We start from the raw sequence: 13,525 nt of genomic DNA, 5'->3' as shown, positions 1-13,525 counted from the left end.
ACTGGGTTTGGGAACTTGTCAAGGATGCTGGGAGTGCAGATGAGGGCGCAGGCCACAGAAATCTGAACAAAAGCTAAACACTGCAGGTGCTGGAAATCTCAAAATTAAACCAGATAAAGCTGGAAATACCCAGCAGGACAGGCCATGTGTGGAGAAACAGAACTCTGATCGGTCAATGTTCCAGATTTTAAGGCCAATCCTCAGGACTCCAAATTTTCACAACATTCTGAATTTAGTTGTAATTTATAAACATGAAAGCCAACAAAGCCATTGCACTGTAGGTGAACCTTGTAAATACAGCATCATGTACGATTTCACAACAGCTATATGTAGCTCCAAATCTCCCTGATCTTAAAGTTTTACAAAAACTGATTACTTGATTACCATGTGTCAGAAGTTGCAACGAAGAATCAGTCTTTCCTTTTAAAATATTCATCAGATCAGAAATTTCATTACCATAGATATCTAAGATCCAATCCAGTAAAAATAAGTCTTCACTGATGTAACAGAAATCACAAGTTAATTACTAGGATAACGCCCCTGGTATTTCCTTCCCATCTCTGTCCTCCTCCAAATTTCCACCACAAAGCACCTTCATTTGCATATGTACATAACTGATACAAAAAATAAAGTCATTGAGAATCAATGCAACAGCCAAGAGCAGTCCAAACTGTCACAAATCAAAGATAATCTTCAAATCAGCATTTCAATCATCAGTCAGCAAGAGGGGGAATATCTCCCACCACTGACTTTGTGGGTGAAACTGAAGAGATGTTTAAAAATAAGGCCCAATTTACAAGGATTTTATTAGGTTTCTCCATGATGCACATTTATTGTCTATGCTGCAGAGTTTCTGGGCACAAATCTAACATACTGCATTCACTAATTCCAGTGGTCTCCTCCATGTGCAAATTAGGTGACTACTTTACTGCACATCTCCACTCCTTCCACAACTAAGAACTCGGAGTAACTTGCAACATTAAAGTTTCATTACCATTTCCATTGTAATCTCGCTGTCTTTGGTCTCCTTCAGAGTGAGACATACCTGTGATATGGGGCAAGTCTACAAGTGCATGGTGGTAGGAGGCAAGAGAAGCACTTTAACAATTGTAGTGGAGACCATTTGGCAGCAAAGGTTCCGGCAGAGTGTCTAGGCCCATATCACAGATTATTTCTTCTTTGTTGTAACTGGCTAACTCGATGCATTTTGTTTGCATTGTGTTTTCATTTCAAATATTCTACATTTGTGCTTGTTTCTTTTTCCCCTCTTTCATCCTCTGTAAATCCCCATTTTCTCATGCTTTGTTTGTGTGACCCTCTCTTTGTATTTTCATGCTCAACTCTTTGCACGTTCTTATTTTTTGTTATTCTGCATCATCTCATTGATGATCTTTTATATCATCTACATTCTACTAAGTAGTTTTCAAGTCATTGAAATGATGCATTCTCATATTACAAATCCGTTGATTCTCTCCTCCTTCCATGACTCGACTTTTGAATCCTTACTAAATTGCCCATTTAGCTTTCAGCTTTCACCTTAAATTTTTTTTTTTATATATATATATATATATATATATATATATATATATATATATATATATATAAATTTACAGGACGTGGGCTTCACAGGCTGGGCCAGCATTTATCGCCCATCTCTAGTTGCGCTTGGGAAGGTGGTGGTGAGCTGCCTTCTTGAACCGCTGCAGTCCATGTGTTGTAGGTACACCCACAGTGCTGTTAGAGAGTTCCAGGTTATTGACCCAGCGAAGTGAAGGAACGTCAACACATTTCCAAGTCAGGATGGTGAGTGGCTTGGAGGGGAACTTCCAGGTGGTGGTGTTCCCATCTATCTGCTGCCCTTGTCCTTCTAGATGGTATTGGTCGCAAGTTTGGAAGGTGCTGTCGAAGGAACCTTGGTGAACTCCTTAATGAAGAGTTACACACCCAAGTATCAATAATCTCTTCTCTTTTCAGATGTTTTTTGACCTGTGTATTTCCAGTGTCCGTTTTTATATCTTTAATAGTCAGATCAGTGAAAAACAGCTCCACACTGGTATACCAAAACTTTATAAATGCACTGATCAGAACACATGTTCTGTTTGCAATTTTAAATATAGGAACAGGAGTAAACCACATTCAGCCCCTGAAATCTTCCCGTCATTCAATCAAATCAAAGATGATTTGTACCTCAATTCCATTTTCTCACCTCTGCAATGTATTGCTTAATAACCTTATATAACAAAAACCTCAAGTCTTGAAAACTTGAATTCACCCAGCATCCAGAGACTTTAGGGTTGGGAGTTTCAGATGCCCACTACATGCTTTATGGAAAAGTGCTTCCTTATTTTACTCCTAAATGCCAAGCTTTAATTTTAAGATTATGCCTCTTTGTATTGGATTCCACCCACCAGAGGAAGTAATTTCTCTGCATCTATGGAGGCTGTGCAACATGTCCTCATTATTTAATCATTTAAATCCTGCTATAATTCTATGAACCGCTGCTGCAACACATCCAAGAGCATACATGCTTTAGAGAACATACATGTGTTATGAAGCTGGACTTTATAAGACTGTCACATTTTCAAATGTCCCCTTTACTTTCTGGAATTCTGGAAGCATCCCAACTTGGAGGCAAGCCTATATGATCTGGATATGGGGAAGAAACTCAAATAGAAATCTATTGAAACATCAAGTAACAATTTTCATACCTTTGCACAGTACCTCCCAGAAAAGGGACAGCTACTTTTTGAGACACAAAGAAAGGCAATGAAGATACTTCTGCAAGGAGAAACAGAGCAGTCAATGCTGTGGAAAAGCAGAAGGACTGTTCTGTGTTAGCAACCAAGCAGGATGCATGGGAGAGTTTGTTTTCTGTTTGAAAGTAAGGGAACAGAACAGACAGGACTTTTGGAGATTTAAAGAACAAGGATTTGCCGATGTGGGCCTTGCTGGTGAAAATCCGATCTGGATAACTGGAAGTTTTGACTGAGCACAGCAGGGAGAAGTGAGCCTAATGGAGAGCTGAGAGTCATGGAGGGATATTCCAGTAATGCTATACGTTTGCCAGAAGTGAGGTGCACAGCAAAAATGGGTTGTAACATATCTCGATTGCATTAGTTAATGCAGAAGTACCTTTGCTTTAGTTTGGTGCATTAGCTGTCTGTTAAGTAATGTTTGATCTTATTTTGATTTTAGATTGTTTGTTGCAGCAAAAGTCTTAAAATGTGAATTCTTGTCCTTTGGTAGTTTCCATTCGTCATTGAGAAATTCATCTCTTTTTAGAGGTTATCGGTCATGTGGATCATAACAAAACTCAAGGAGAACAAAAATGATCCAACGTATAGAGGGCATGAGCAATAAGAAAACATTGGGTAACGTCAAACCATACAGGGTAAAGGCATGGCAATTTGGTGAATGACGATCCGCATAAGAGTTATAAAAATATTAAGATAAAGCAAAACTAGACTTCAGAGTCAACGTACATTAGGATAACAGAACAAAGGGCATAAATTTAAATTAGTAAAGTTAAATACAAAATTTCATAGAATTTACGTATGCAAAAGGTGACAAATGTTCACAATATCCTGATCTGGTGGAAGATTTTAGGAGCATTCAGAATAGAATTTAAAATTTGACAGAGTTTTATTAAGAGCAACACACTTTGATGAGATGAATGGGCTATTCTCATCCTTGACTGCTCATAAATGCCCAAAGTCATCCTCTCAGCTCCAAGCAATATGGTCTACCATTAGAACAACATACATAAGTCACAGCCTTCAAAAAATGTAAGGTTTTTTTTAAATTTCATGGGATGGGAGGGCATCGCTGTCATGGCCAGCATTTGTTGCCCATTCCAATTTGCCATTGAGAAGTCAAACCGTGTCAAGGAGGAGGAACAATAAAATGTTACAGGGCAGTTTGCTGTTTTTTTGTTAGAAATTGAATGGCTGGCTGAGCTTTTTTTTTAAGCATTTGAACTGAAGTTGTAGCATTAATGGTGCAAAACTACCTTCTCAGGTAGCCTTGCTGCTAATGCCAAAATGCAAATTTCTAGGAGGTTGACGGTGCTGTACTAGACACTTAGTATTGCTGCCCTGCAAGACTTCTGCCCAATCACTGACAGATTTCAAATAGAGCTTGGCAGGACAAAATTAGTGTGGGTTCCTATTCCCAGTGGTCTCTGATAAGAGCAAGTCAGCAAATGTTAACCTCTATGCATGAGTTAGGGGTTGACACTGCTGTGTGAAGACAGGATCAAATACTGTCTCATATCAAACAATATGCCCACATTCACCTGGTTCTTTCACAAAGTGCAGGTAATGGTGAAGTACTGGCTGATCTGGCCTAAGAAACCATATCCTAGTAGGAGTTAAAAGCAAAATACTGCGGATGCTGGAAATCTGAAACAAATACAAAATTAGTTGAAACAACTCAGCAGGTCTGACAGCATCCACAGAGAGGAATACAGTTAACGTTGAGTCCATATGACTCTTCATCAGAAAAAGTCATCTGATGAATCATACGGACTCAAAACGTTAACTGTATTCCTCTGCGCAGATGCTGTCAGGCCTGCTGAGTTTTTCCAGCTATTTTTGTTTTTGTCCTAGTAGTTGCTGTTTTCAGTAGAGGAGGGAAAAGAGAGAAGCGAGAAAGCACAGCGGTTGATTATATTCTTCTCTCCAAAAAACACAGGTATGGATGAAAATGGGAAACAATTGAGCTGCAACAGCAAAAGGCACCATACCTTAGCCCCGATCCCATTCTCTTGCTTGGATTCATATCCAAACTCCACTAAACATGGCACTACCACCATGCTAAGTGACACAGATTTCAAACAGATCTAGCAACTCAAAACTGGGCATCCATGAGGTGCTGTGGGCCATCCGCAGCCACAGAATTGTACTCAAACACAATCGTAACCTCATGGTCCAGGAAATCTCCCATTCTACCATTACTATCAAGCCAGGGCATCAACCTGGTTCAATGCAGAGTGCAAGAGGGTATGCCAGGAGCAGCACCCGGCATGCCTAAAAATGAGATGTTAACCTGGTGAAGCTATAACACAGGACGGACTTGCCTGCCAAACATCAGAAGCGGCATGCAATAGAAAAGCTTATCGATACTACAATTAACGGATCAAATCTATGCTCTGCAGTCCTGCCACATCCAGTGGTGAATGGTGATTGACAATTAAACAACTAACAGAAGGAGAAGGCTCCACAAATATCTCCATCCTCAATGATGGGGGAGTCCATCACATCAGTGCAAAAGACAAGGCTGAAGCGTTAGCAACTATCTTCAACTGGAAGCGCTGAGTGGATGATCCATCTCAGGCTACTACTGAGGTCCCCAGCAGCACAGATGCCAGTCTTCAGCCAACTCAATTCACTCCACGTGATATCAAGAAACACTGAAGGCACTGGATACCGCAAAGTCAATGGACCCTGATAACATTCCAGCAATAGCACTGAAGACATGTTCTCCAGAATTAGCCACACCCCTGGGCAAGGTGTTCCAGTACAGCAACAACACTGGCATCTGCCCAGCTATGTAGAAAATTGCTCAGGTACGTCCCGTACTCAAAAAGCAGAAGAAATCCAACTCCGCCAATTACCATCCCATCAGTCTACACTCGATCATCAAAGTGATGGAAGGGCTCATCATTAGTGCTATCAAGTGACACTTATTCATCAATAACCTGTTCACTTACATTCAGTTTGGGTTCTCGCAGGGCCACTCAGCTCCTGACCTCATTATACAGTCACGGTTCAAACATGGACATAAGAGCTGAACTCCCGAGGTGGGGTAAGAGTGGCTACCCTTGACATCAAGGCCGCATTTGACCGAGTGTGGCATCAAGGCACCCTGGAGTCAATAGAAATCAGGAGGAAAGCTCCGCACTGGTTGGAGTCATACCTAGCACAAAGGAAGATGGTTGTGGTTGTTGGAGGTCAAAGATCTCAGTCCCAGTACATTGCTGCAGGAGTTCCTCAGGTTAGTGTCCTTGGCCCAACCATTTGCAGCTACTTCATCCGTGACCTTCCCTACAACCCAAGGTCAAAAGTGGGGGTGTTCACTGATGATTGCAGAACATTCAGTACCATTCATGACTCCTCAGATGCTGTAGAAATCCGTGTCCAAAAGTTTATTAGAATTCTTTGAGGAGATAACAAGTAGGATAGATAAAGGGGAACCAGTAGATGTAGTATATTTGGATTTCCAAAAGGCATTCGATAAGGTAGCACACATAAGGCTGCTTAATAAGATAACAGCCCATGGTTTTGGGAATAGTATATTAACATGGATAGAGGACTGGCTAACTAATAGGCAACAGGGAGTTGGGATACAGGGGGCAGGGGGCGCATTTTCAGGATGGCAACCTGTAACTAGTGGAGTGCCACAGGGATTAGTGCTGGGGCCACAAATATTTACAATATATATTAATGACTTGGATGAGGGAAATGAATGTACTAATCGGCAAGTTTGCGGATGACACAAAAATAGGTGTGAAAGCGAATGGTGAGTATATTCAAGGTTGAGATAGACAGATTCTTAATCAATAAAGGAATCAAGGGTTATGCGGAAAAGGCAGGAAAGTGGAGTTGAGGATTATCAGATCAGATATCACTGAATGGTGGAGCAGACTGGATAAGACCATAAGACATAGGAGCAGAAATTAGGCCATTCAGCCCATCGAGTCTGCTCCGCCATTCAATCATGGCTGATAAGTTTCTCAACCCCATTCTCCCGCCTTCTCCCCGTAACCTTTGATCCCCTTACCAGTCAAGAACCTATCTATCTTGGTCTTAATACACTCAATGACCTGGCCTCCACAGCCTTCTGTGGCAATGAATTCCATAGATTCACCACTCTCGGATGGGCCGAATGGCCTACTTCTACTCCTACGTCTTATGGTCAGCAAGACCTGGACAATTTCCAGGCATGGGCTGGCAAGTCACAAGTTATATTTGTGCCACACAAGTGCTAGGCAATGACCATCTCCAACAGAGAACTGATATTCAATTACATTGCCTTTGCTGGATTCCCCACTATCCACATCCTTGGAGTTACCATTGACCAGAAACTGAACTAGCAATATAAATACTGTGGCTACAAGAGCAGGTCAGAGACTGGGAATTCTGCGGTGAGTAACTCACCACCTGACTCCCCAAAGCCTGTCCACCATCTACAAGGCACAAGGAGTATGTCAGGAGTGTAATGCAATGTTCTCCACTTGCCTGGTTGAATGCAGCTCCAACAATATTCAAGAAGCTCAACACCATCCAGGGCAAAGCAGCCCACTTGATTGGCAACCCATCCACCACCTTCAACATTCACTCTCTCCACTACCAACACACAGTGGCAGCAGTGTGTACCATGTACAAGATGCACTGAAGCAAATCACCAAGGCTCCTTTGATAGCACCTTCCAAACCTACAACCTCTACCACCTCGAAGGACAAGGGCAGCAGTTGCATGGAATCACCATGACCTGCAAGTTCCCTTCCAGGCCACTAACCATCCCAATTGCGAAATATATCGCCATTCCTTCACTCTCACTGGGTCAAAATCCTGGAACTCCATTCAAAACAGCACTGTGGATGTACCTACCACCTGGACTGCAGTGATTTAAGGCAGCAGCTCACCACCACCTTCTCAAGGGCAATTAGGGATGGCCAATAAATGCTGGACTAGCCAGTGATGCCCACATTCCATGAATGAATAAATTTAAAAAACAATGCATCCTTGTTATACTGCTCAGCCCAAATTGAACTTCGAACCTCACAACCAATCACAAACAATCAACTCCCAACCTCCATCCTTACGGAATTCCAATGAAACCTCAATTGTGCCTTTGTCACCAACTGACTTAGGCTTTTCCCAAAGCACCCCTCACCAACCTCTCAATAGCCATCTTCTATGAAGTCTAACACATGCAGTACTCTGCTTCCAACTTCTTATCCTATCAAGTCCCACCCATTTAATCACCGCTCTCATTGTTAACTTTGTGGCTTTGATCTTCATTACACTGACTCTAAGATCCTTATCACCTCTCCGCGACCTCCTCCATACCTGTTCTGCTCTCTGACCTACTGATCATTCTACCCTCACATTGGGAGTGTCTGTCATCTTGCCCCCAAGCTCTGAAACTTTCTTCCTAAACCCCTTCACCTTGATATAACTGAGGCCACTTTCAAAACCCTTTTTAAAAACTTACTTCTTTAACAGCACCATCAGCCCTACTAATTTCTCTCTTACACTTGTCAATACTGACTCACATTCGTTAAGTCCCCTGGGATATTTTGCAAAATTAAATATGCTTTATAAGCGTATGCTAGTCTTGAAAAAATCAAACTTGATCTCTGTATATAGTGGTGTTCTGTAAGTAACCTTTATATTATTACTAGCCTGCTAACACGCAATAGTAACAGCGATGGGCAAACAAAATGAGGTGAAGAGAAACAATAAGTTTATAATCAGAGATAATACATTATATAATGCTAATTGAAAAAGCTATTCCACCAAGTAATTGTGAATTTGAGGCCACATAAAATCAGGATTCCAAATGAAGTCTATTTCCAAAGTTATTTCCCTTCTATTTTATTAGGACTTAATCAAAATAATATTTTGCAAAGTGCTCCTGAATCTGGGAACAGAAACTACCACTCCACATTTTGTTCTTTCCCAAACATTAGATGAAGATATCTCTTGTTTCTTAGCATTTTCTTTTTTGCATTAAATAATGTTTTTGGCATTAGCAACAGGAATTTATTTTTTAAAAGTAAGACTTTTTAAGTCTTACTTTATTTTTTAAAAGTAAGACAACTATTTACTTCAAGGATGAAAATAATCTAAAGCTAAAAAAATGAAGGTCACTGCCAATCTCAGACTGCAGCACAACAACAAGAGTAATAAGAATCAAAAACAGCATTCAATTCAGCCAAAAACATTTCCAAATTAATCTCTTAGAATCAAAATGGAGTCAAAAAAGATATTTTTGGTGCTGTCAGGAGGCCAGGAGTGAATAAAGTAATATAGTTATACCAATAATACAAATTAATTGTGCAAATCATGCAGCTCTTAACTTAAAATACACATCAACATCACATATAATGGTTAATTGTGTTAGTCATAAATCAGTTAAAAAAAGAAAGCAATTTTTTTCTTTTGCATGTATGAGCTTTTGAAATCTTGAGTTTAACCTTGGGTAGAAAGGGTTGGATCATTTTTAAAAACACAAAATGATGTTTGCATAGGCTCACCTGATGAATTAGCCCGAAATCACAGCGCTGATTTTCATTAAAATCCTAATGAGTCTATCATACTACGAGGTAATGTTTATGTATCTGACAGCATTCTGGTAAACACAGAGGACAACATTCTTGCACAACTCTGAATGACAACAGAAACAACAGACCTAGTCTTCTATGAAATCTCTGGACTTAATTCTGGCAGCTAGTAACTAGCAAAACCATCAATTAGTCTGAACAGCCGGGCAAACCAACAGTCAGTTGGTTCGGTTTACCCATTCAAGGACAGAACAAGGAAGGGGGCAAAAATGGAAATCACATATGCACACAAATCATGACAACTTTACAACAATTGCTCCTGCTAGAAAAGAAGCAAAAAGGTGATTTGGTTATTCAAATTGTACCAGGTGGTGATGTATCAAGGAAGTGGGAAAAACAGCTGTGGAGGAGGGGGAAAGGAAAAGAAAATAAAAAGTTGTTACTCTTTTCTCCCCTGAAATTAAAACTTGTGTGAATTGAGTAGGAGAAGTTTGATTCCTGCAAGAGTATCGTTTAAATGGGAATTCAAGCTCACACAAAGTATCATTTTAAAATTAGAAAGCAATACAGGCAACCCTTGATGTACATAGAGTAAAGTGCAAGTGCAGTACAGGAAGGTACAAGGATGTGGTGGATAGGAGGGCAGTGGGATTGGTTTCGGAATTGTTCTAAACAAAGAACAAGAGCAGACACTATAGATCAAATGGCCTCGTACTGTGTTGCTAACTTCTATGGCTCTAAATATTAACATTGATAAGTGCCCTTTGATGTTGTTAGTTTAGGGTTATCAAGTTTCCAGGGCAAAACACCACGCAAACCACGATCAAGAACTTAAACATACCCAACATTGGCAGTGCGTCCAGAATAGAAAACAAAATGCTTTAATAGTTCAACGCAAACATCAATGTTTTGATTTGGTGCATTCTGTTAACTTAAAAATCTATTTAAGTTGTCAACAATGAAATACAAATTAACTACAATAATTAACTATATCAGTCCTAGTTTCAGAAAAAAATAAACAAATTAGGTTTTTTTATGGAGAGGGGTGGTGGGAAAGAGGTTAAAAATAGATGGGTATGCTGGTAATAGTTCAGGGAAGGAGAAACAAAATAGGATTCTCCAAGTTGAGTTTTCAAAGCAAATTATTCCACTGAGACAACAGAAATGTCAAACCCTACAATATTGCCCTTTTAAATGGATTAATAAAACCTACTCTTAAACTGAACTAAACCTAGGATAAAACATGAATAAACAATGCAGCAAATACACCAGATAATTTTTTTTTTAAAAGGTAAAAATGATAAAAATATGAGATGAGCAGAAAATGCTTTAAAGGGCACTAAAGTTCAGTCATCAGCTGACAGGTTTATATTTCAGGTGGAACCCTTTGAATTGACATGGTTAGGTGAGGAGCCCTTTTTCAGAAAAGCAACCTAGGGTTCTACAGCCTGCAATTGCCAGTCCTGATGGAGGGTCGATGTTGTGTACTTCCAGCATTTTCTGTTATGAAGAACAAGGTTCCCTCATGCTGAGTAGGCCTCACTGAGGAACTTGTGTAAAAGACAAGTGGAGGGGCCATAGGGGAGAACAAAAAAAAGCTCAGTCAGGCTGTGCATTTTCATAAACACTACGTCATTAATCCATTCAAATTCAATTCTGTCCAATTTTCTATAAAGAATTCTACACAAGAGACCTCACAATAAATGTAAATTTGTTCAGACCCCACAGCAAGAGGAGAAAACCACTGGCAAAACAAACAGGAGAAGCTGTTTAAGGAAAACCTTTTACAGAAACATACGATTCCCCACAAAAATTAAATTATACCATTAACAGAAACACACTGAAGCTGTAAAAGCATTTTCCCAAATGTTGTGAATTTTTCTCTTCAAAATTATACTTAGAAAATGCATCTAATTATAGACCAGCTACGAAAATTATAAGGTCTCCAGTGTGAATATCTGCCACACGAACTTGTCAGCTTAAGGAGCAATTTGAACATAAATACAGTAATTGTTTTTAAAAAGGCACATGCAGCTTTACTGTAACGTTTCGAATTTATAATATTAAAGAGGTTCAATAAATGATGACTTTGATGTCAAGGTAATAAAATTTGAAAGAAACTGTTGGGTCTAAAAAGGTGTTTTCTTCAACTGTAAAGACAAAGTCACAACAGTATTACCATACAAATAATGACAAATCCCAGTCTTTGTGGAAAGCAGAAGTACTTTTATTGGAAAATTGGCGGCTGCCAGTTGAACATGATTTTACTGTTTTGCTTGCAGTTATGTCACTAGATTTGTGGAGCATATTTGTACCAACAGGCTTCAAGAAAATTTGCAATTAAGCCAACGCACATTACATTATGCCAACATCTTAAGCAATGCTCCTACTTCTTCATCTGAAATTTCTCCCATCAGCAGCAAAACTAGGGCAAGTCATATAACCATTATTATTCCATCCCAGTGTTTTGCAGCTTAAAATCCTCTCTCCAGACACAATCAAGGACAAGGCAAATATTGTACATACTACTACTACTGATATTTTTTTCCTCCCATAGCTCAAATGAACATATTGGAGAAACGTTTTGCATAGTTACTGCTGTATGCTAGTGGAAGCACTGCTTGTGTGCGTAAAGTTACTTTTACATTCAAGTCCAGGCCTTGGGAAAGTAAGCAAATTGAGTCACTCCCCCATAATTTAGTTTGCAACATGCAGCCATACTTTCTGTAAAACAGCTGCACTGTAGGCAACTCAACACTACAAGAAATAATGAAGACATTTGTGCATAATGACGTCATGCCATCACTGCATTTATTCGTCTCAAGTAAGACTAGTGGCAGCAAGAAGGACCTAGTCAAAAAAAAAGGACTTCCCCTCAGATAGTCTAAAAAAATCCAATCAATTTTATATGACTGCTGGTTGTGGGAGTCTGCACAATGCAAGTGAGTGGCTGAAGAATATAAATGTAATTTAAGACACTCAATTGTTTTACAAAGAGTAAAAACAGACACAGCCATAATGTGAAGTGAATGTTTTTGTGCTTGCCATAAAAATATCCAAAACATGTGTTTTCTTGAAACTGGCGAGGAAATGATGACACCTACCAAGCCAATGGCACATTCCAGGACAAAGAAATCACGATTTGTCAGAATACTAACTTTTATTGATATTTGGAATATTTAAAACCTTATTTAGTATCTCAGACAGATAAATATGAACTACCTTCACTTTGGGAGAAGAAAGCCCAAAAGGAAATATAAAATCTCCTGAGATCTATACTAAGCACATACATAAAACAGGATTATTAAAATTTGGCTAAGATGACTCACCATTGGGAAGTTTCCTTGGTTAAAACCAGTCTAGACACTAATATAAGCTTGCTAAAGCATTGACTGATACAAGCCTGACTGTAACCCATCTACAAGATCAGAACCAGCAAGGGTTTTTACCCAGATGTACAACTGAACAGCACAGCAAGGGTTTTTTTTTAAATAAATTGTCATTTTGAAATGTACTGGTTGAATAATTGTAAAATCAACATCAATATAAAACAGGATTTAAAAGCAACCTTCCTTGCAGGAACTCCAAGTGGAAATAACCTTTCCTATTTTATTGAATCACCAGGCAAATTAATAAATTGCCCACTTTGGGCAACTTGAATAACTACTTAAATATGGGAGTAGGTATGTGGGAATCTGGTTTAATTGTGCTTTTTAAAATGAAATCTACCCCTTCCCAACTGCCAAGTTAATGTTAGAACACAGGCCCCTAAAACCTCAGCCTTTTCTTGTCCATTGAGAGTTGTTCATGGAGATTGCAGAGAAAAAAAAACAGCTTCAATTTCCATTCCCAGGAATTAAAAAAAACACTAGGGTACATTTCCCTATTTAATTTCTGCAACCACTGCACACCAAATATGTACACTATAAACAATTATTTAATGATGTTATATTAACCAAAAACACCTGTGTGAAAGTAAACCAATCCTCCCTACCCATTCAAGGTCATGGATTCTCTTTCACCTTACTAATCCCTCCCAGATCATGAACCTCCTGCAGCCACCATGTATTAAAAAGCACAATCCAGTGAAGAGACCCCATTGCTTTCTCGCCCCTCATGGTAAGCTATCCTTGGTTTGAGCTCCCCCCAGCTGAAATTGAGAGCTTTAAGATTCACCAATGGACGTGTAAGTCATCAGCAGAAAATCTAATTAACTGGCACAAGCAACTTTTGGAC

The 13,525-nt window shown here is 39.4% G+C and overlaps 1 protein-coding gene across 10 annotated transcripts in view; it reads right to left on the bottom strand.

Moving 5' to 3' along the window:
• Positions 1-13,525, bottom strand: part of tcf4 (transcription factor 4) — a 578,439-nt gene that overhangs the window by 550,173 nt on the left and 14,741 nt on the right. The gene's annotated exons all lie outside the window — the stretch shown is intronic.

This window comes from Cetorhinus maximus, chromosome 1 (assembly GCF_964194155.1).
Source record: "Cetorhinus maximus chromosome 1, sCetMax3.hap1.1, whole genome shotgun sequence".
Lineage (NCBI taxonomy): Eukaryota > Metazoa > Chordata > Chondrichthyes > Lamniformes > Cetorhinidae > Cetorhinus > Cetorhinus maximus.
This window is presented reverse-complemented; position numbering and strand designations above follow the sequence as displayed.